The sequence below is a fragment of the Mesocricetus auratus genome, unplaced genomic scaffold, assembly GCF_017639785.1.
Source record: "Mesocricetus auratus isolate SY011 unplaced genomic scaffold, BCM_Maur_2.0 Super-Scaffold_100007, whole genome shotgun sequence".
Taxonomy (NCBI): Eukaryota; Metazoa; Chordata; class Mammalia; order Rodentia; family Cricetidae; genus Mesocricetus; species Mesocricetus auratus.
Window position 1 is genome coordinate 53,776,588 of NW_024429191.1, and position 6,246 is coordinate 53,782,833.

General features: G+C 49.5%; 1 long non-coding RNA gene across 1 annotated transcript; it reads left to right on the plus strand.

Annotated features, from left to right (window-relative positions):
• Positions 1–1,708: 1,708 nt before the first annotated feature.
• On the plus strand, positions 1,709–5,833 carry LOC121141406. The gene is made up of 2 exons (XR_005878304.1): positions 1,709–1,970; positions 4,475–5,833. It is a non-coding gene; the product is annotated as an uncharacterized LOC121141406 (long non-coding RNA).
• Positions 5,834–6,246: the final 413 nt, after the last annotated feature.

The window sequence follows — 6,246 nt, forward strand, 5'->3', positions numbered from 1 at the left end:
ATTTAGAGTAAATAGAGGCAAAGGCTGACTCAGTGTTGATGGCACAGCTCAATCCGGGTATGCCAGGCCCTGGGTTCATCACCAAAACCACAAAAGAAAGAGAAATCAGCTGAGCACAGGGCTTGCAAGAACTGCTCCAATTAGATACATTTCCAGAACTTCCTTCTCCAAGAGCTCGTTTGCTCGTTGTGTGTGTGTAAGCATGAACATGCCACAACACGTGTATGGTGGTCAGAAGAGCATGCCCGGGAACTGGTTTTCTCCTTCCACTGTGGGGGTCAAGAACTGAACTCAGGTCATCAGGTACGAATGACTTCTACCTACTGAGCCAACGTTGCCTCTCTCTTTCTCTTTCTTTCAACAACTCTGTGCTTCAAGCATAGTTTGGTAATCCATTTTGAGTCTCTTTTCAGAGCTTTTTTCAATCTGTGGATGTTCTAGGAGTTTTTGTTTTCTTCTCATTGTTTTTGTTCGCTCACTTGAAAAATTAGCCAGGTGCGGTAGCTTAGGCCTAAAACCTCAGTGCTTGAGAGGCTTAAGTGAGTTCAAAGCCAGCCTGGCTACATTACAAGTTCAAGGTTAGCTTGGGATGCATACATAGTCAGGACCTGTCTCAAAAATAGGAAAGAAAGAAGGAATGAATGAAGTAAAGGAAGGGAAGGGTAGGGAGAGGTTGGCAGAGTGCTTGTCGGGCCTGTGTGATACTCTGGGTTTGACCCCCTAGAGCTGGGAGAGAATAAAAACTCAGCACTGAAGAGAACTAGCGTGGGGCTGGAGAAATGACTTAGTTGGCTAAGTGCTTGTCTTGTAAGCATAAGAACACAAATTTGTACCCCCTGAACCCATAAAATGCTGGCTGTGGGGTCAGAGATAGCTCAGTGGGTAAAGACACTTGCTACCCGTCTATCAATACAAGTTTGATCTGAGTATCCACATAGTGGGAGCAGAAAGACAACTCCTGAGTATCCACATAGTGGGAGCAGAAAGACAACTCCTGGGCTGTTCTGTGACCTCTGCACATGCTCGGGGCATGCACGGAAGGAGGGAAGGAAGGGAGGGAGGGAGGGAGGGAGGGAGGAAGGAAGGAAGGAGGGAGGGAGGAAGGAAGGAAGGAAGGAAGGAAGAAGGGAGAGAGGGAGGGAGGAAGGGAGGGAGGGAGGGAGGGAGGAAGGAAGGAGGGAGGGAGGAAGGAGGAAGGAAGGAAGGAAGGAAGGAGGAAGAAAGGAAGGAAGAAGGAAAGAAAGAAGGAAGAAAGGAGGAAGGGAGGGAGGAAGGAAGGAAGGAAGGAAAAGCCAAGTAAACACGGTCACATTTGTAATCCCAGTACTAGGGAGGCAGAAACAGAGGGATAAGTGGAGCTCCCTGGCCAGCCAGTTTAGCCAGTTGGTGAGTTCTAGACTCAGTGGGAGATTCTGTCTCAAATGATAAGATGGAGAGACACTGAAGAAGACCCCTGCATCAACATATGTCTTCAACACAGGTGAGTGAGCGCACATGTGCGCGCACGCACACACACACTCACATGCACACACACACATACACAACATATGTCTTCTACATAGGTGAGTGACCACACACACACACACACACACACACACACACACACGAACACACACATACATGAACACACAGCATATGTCTTCTACACAGGTAAGTGAGTACACACACACACACATACAAACACATATAAACTAAACATAGTTCTGACTGCCTCTGCCTCCCTCATGCTAAAAATACAGGTGGGCATCTTTATCCCCAGGTCCTGTTTGATTTAGACCAAACTGTCCTCTTCCCTTCCCCTCACACACTGGAAACTGACAATGAGGAGGAGGAAGATTGAAAGGATAACCAGAAAACGGCAGCTGAATCCAAGCCCAGGCGCTCTGCTTCCTTTCCATGCTGCTGTGCAACCGGGGAAGCAAGGCTCCAGCAAGTGCTTTCCAAAGCTCATCTGAAAACAAGGGCAGCCTGTGAGTACGGTTTCTGCTGATTTGCAATGAAACACTAATGTAGTGGGCTTTTCATTAAGCCAGATTTATTCAATCTAAAGATAATCCTTTATTCAGAAAGTGCATCTTTATGTTGTTGGGGGAAGAGAGGTGTTCTAAAAGAAATTCCTCTTATGAAAATAGCACTGGCACATAGGTGGCTGCGACTTGGATTCTGTAGTTGGAGGTGTGTGTGTGTGTGTGTATGATGTGTGCATGTATGATATGTGTGTGTGGTGTGTGTGTGCATGTGTGATATGTATGTGTGTGATGTGTGTATGTGTGATATGTGTGTTCATGTGTGATGTGTGTGTGTGTATGTGTGATATGTGTGTGTACATGTGATATGTGGTGTGTGTGTGTGTGTGTGTGTGTGCGCACCCCTTCAAATTATTTCTGGAATTTTACTCTTTTTGTTTGTTTGGTTTTGGTTTTTGATCTTTTGAGACAGGGTTTCTCTGTATAGTCCTGGCTGGTCTATAATTTGCTCTGTAGACCAAGCTGGCCTCAAACTCACAGAGATCTGCCTGCCTCTACCTGCTGAATGCTGGGGTTAACTGTGAGGCTGGAATTTTACTTTTGTGGGATTCCCATACTTGTGAATGGCAGTATTGGGGACTTTAGCCATGCAGTGCTGGCCTTTTGTACTCTGAGGCCCAACCTGTTCCCATTCGAGGCCAGGATGACCAGCTTGAGCAAGCCCTTTCACCTGGAGTCCTTCCCTCCATTTCCTGTCTCCCTGTCTTTTGCAGACAGTTTTCCTCAATAACTAGCCAATTACCCTTAAAGACAATTATACTACTCCATCAGCAAACACTGATGGTCTTTTCTTGGGTCTTCTAATGAAGTCGATATTAAGGAGAGACTTTATTTACATAAGGCCAAATGACTCTCTTTTAGAAGGGTTTGGGTTCAGTGTCAAAGTTCTAAAATCTTAGCTAGAGGGTGGGTGTAGTGGGCTTTTGGCTGGGGTAGAAAAGAGGAGGTATGCTGCCTTACAAGGTAGGATGCCCACGAGAGGCAAACGGATGGTGTGAGGCCTCCCCTCTCCAAGCTAATGAAATCTAAAAGCAGGGATGAGCTGGGAACCATTCAGAAATGTCTGCCTTTGACTGACCACAGCTCCCGCCCTCCCCTCCCCCACTCTCCCTGGGGACCTGCCAGCACTAGGAGCTAATCGCTTCAGGGAGCTAGATTGAAATGTGTTGCTCACCGTCCACTGTTCAGAAAACCTTTATCCCAGGCAAGGGCTGCCCGAGACCGACCGCGGCATCTGCCAATCAGCGAGCCATAGGTGCCAGCAGGGCGGGACCTAGCTGTGCAGAAACAGCTCCATTACAGTCCTCACAAGAAAAAGCAGGGAGAAAGACTACCATTTTTTTCTCTTGGCAGATAGTCCCTCTGTTTGATGCCTTGGGCCTTACCTGGCCACTGTCCTAGCTTGACTCAGCACTGACAAAATAACAGGTAGAAACAGGTTCTTTCTAACTTAGGAAGAAAAAAAAACACAACCCCAAACCACAACACAACCCCGAAGTCTGCCCCCGCTGCGTTTCTAAAGAGCTGTTTTCTTCCCAAGCTCTATAGCATGGTGGCTCTAATCGGAAATTTCTTTTTAATCATAGCAGGAGTCCCAATTAGCGTGTTGGGTAATCTTTCAAGTAGAGCGGGAGTTCCATGGCCATAGAGAGCAGAGGCAATATTCTGCATAAAGCCCTAGAGAAAGGGGAGACGGGGGTGTCATGGGCTTGTGCACATACGTGTGTCAGTGAGCATGAGGTCTCCAGAGGCTGGCCTCCCACTCTCAAGATGAGGAGTGCACCCCAGGTCTGTTGGTTCGCAATGCTTTATTAGGACCACAGGGACTGTGGGGGGGGGTGCTGCTCACAGTGCAGAAACCCCAACTTGGCCCATCCAGGAGCCTACCTGCCAACAAACAGGCCGCACACACATGCTACCACCTCCCCTAAGGTATGGGTATGAGGGACCAAGTGCCTCACAAGGCAGCAGGCAGTGTTTGGGGGATGCCCCTCTGCTCTCCATGAGATGGGCTGTACCCCAGACTCAGCCACCACCAGGGGCCAGCTCTGATCTGGCACTGACCTACTTTCCTTTGCTGTTGTTTTTGGAAGTGCTGATGTCAATGCAGAATTCAGCAGAGAGGCTGAGTGAGAAAAAAAGAGGAGGGAGAGGAGGAGGGGAGAGAGATGGGAAAGAGTGTCAGGTCAAGACAATGGTGGCTAGGTTCCTGTAACTACATTAACTGTGTGCCTTTACTGATCCCACAGGAGCTACCCAGTATGGCTGGGACCCAGCCTGGGTGCTGTGGCTTCAGGCTCAGTAAATAGGGAAGTGTTTCATATAGCCCCTCTCATCTCTCTCTCTGTCCATCAGGGGCAGGAGGTGGTGGCCAGGCAGCCACGCCCCACTGTGCCATCCCCCTACGAGGCAGACATCTCAGACAGCTCTCCTTTGCTCGTGCCTAGGGTGCTACATCCGTATCCATCTGTCATGACTGCTGTCGGAGGCAACTGGGACCTGGTGGAGGTTCTCCACACATGCTGGCCTGGGGGAAATTAGTCTTCGGGGACACTGAAGGCAGTTTCCTCTGTTCAATGACTCCTTGGCAACCCACGTGACAGCTCTGGCGGCAACTCGCCTGCTCTCAACTCCCATTCTTAGGTGCCCCTAAAAACTGTAAGGCCTAGGGTGAGGAGAGCCTCAGACTGCAGATGTGAGGGAGGCTGGGAGGACTCTCCAGGGAGTCATTGCCTACCCTTGTAAACTCTGATATGGTCCAGCTTTTCCATTCCACAACTGAGGAGAATTGGACCTGGGAAGAGAGGAACCCTTTTTCTGACCTATTTGCAAACTTCTGTCGCTGAGCGAAACCTGCAGGTGAAACTGTCTCTGCGCATCTCTTGGGCCGAGCCCTTCCTTCCTGGGGACACCTGGGCAACAGATCCTTCCTCATGAAACAATGTCAGACCCATGCTTTCAGGACGTGGGAAGCTTCAGGTCTCATGATTCCACAGAGATAGTGTATCTTCCTCCCTCATCCATGTGGGACCAGGGACCAAAGAAGGTTAGATGCTTCAGCTTACTCTTAGACCCTTCAGCCCCCAACAAGCATGGACATGATTAAAATCACTTTTTCCTGTTCCACAAGCTCACAGTCTTCAGATACAGGGGAGCCAGAGCCCTCATACGCTGAAATTAGACCCTGAAAAGTAGGTTACCTGACAATGACTTGTATCTAAGTGGAGTGTGATGTGGCAGGAGCTAGGAATGGGCTGTCAGGGCTGCGCCTCCTTCCCAACTTACTACTGTCTCTTAACCTCTGGGTTCCTCGCTGGGATGATAATTCTCCCCATCTCCCTCCCTCTGGTGGGCTGGTGGAAAGCATAATGAATCAAGGCTTGAAGCCTGCTGAAGAGGCCAGACTCGCGATGCCATGTAAGTACACAGCATCACCAGCCACCTCTCGAGTCTACACGGAGTTGATTTATTTACCTCCCGTGAAACAGACAACAATCATCATATTTACACTTCTCGCCGCAGCTTCCTGCCTTGTTCCGCAGCGCCCCTCCCTCCCCTCCCTCCCCATTGCCGAGACTCCATTAAGCATGCTGCCTTGTCAGTGAAGACAACCCTCTCCCAGGCTCTCTCTGGCCTTCCAGCTCAAGACCTTCTGCCCCAACGACCTGTCGCCCCCAAAACCACTGCACACAGGGGGCTGCAGTCTCTCCACGGGGAGGATGAGGAAATGAATTCCATAAGTAAAAGGCTTCCTTGGAAATCAGGTGCTGCTAGTAATTAAGAAGCGAAGCAGAGGTGCGTGAAAGGTAAATGGATGTTATTTAAATGTTTCGTCATTTAAAGAGTGTCCTGGTGTTTGAGTTCCTTGTTACCATGCAGGGCAGTGGACGGGTGGCAATTAGGCTGGCACAGGTAGGGCTCACCTGCTGAGCCAAGGGAGGGTGGGCACACACCTTCCAGAAATTGCTGCTGGGCAGTCTGGACCCCCCCCCCACTTCTTTTCTGGCACTTGACAGCCTTTTTCCTCCAGCGGTGTTCAGGGATTGTTGCTCTCACACAGAAAATAATGTTGGAAGAAATACAAGAGAAAGAGGGAAGGAAAAAAAAGAATAAAAGGAGAAGGCCTGAGAAGTTCATATTAGGTTTGGATCCAAGGCATCCAAGCTGGCTGAGAGAGTCCATGACGGCCCGTGGTGACAGGGTCCATCCAGCACAAGAG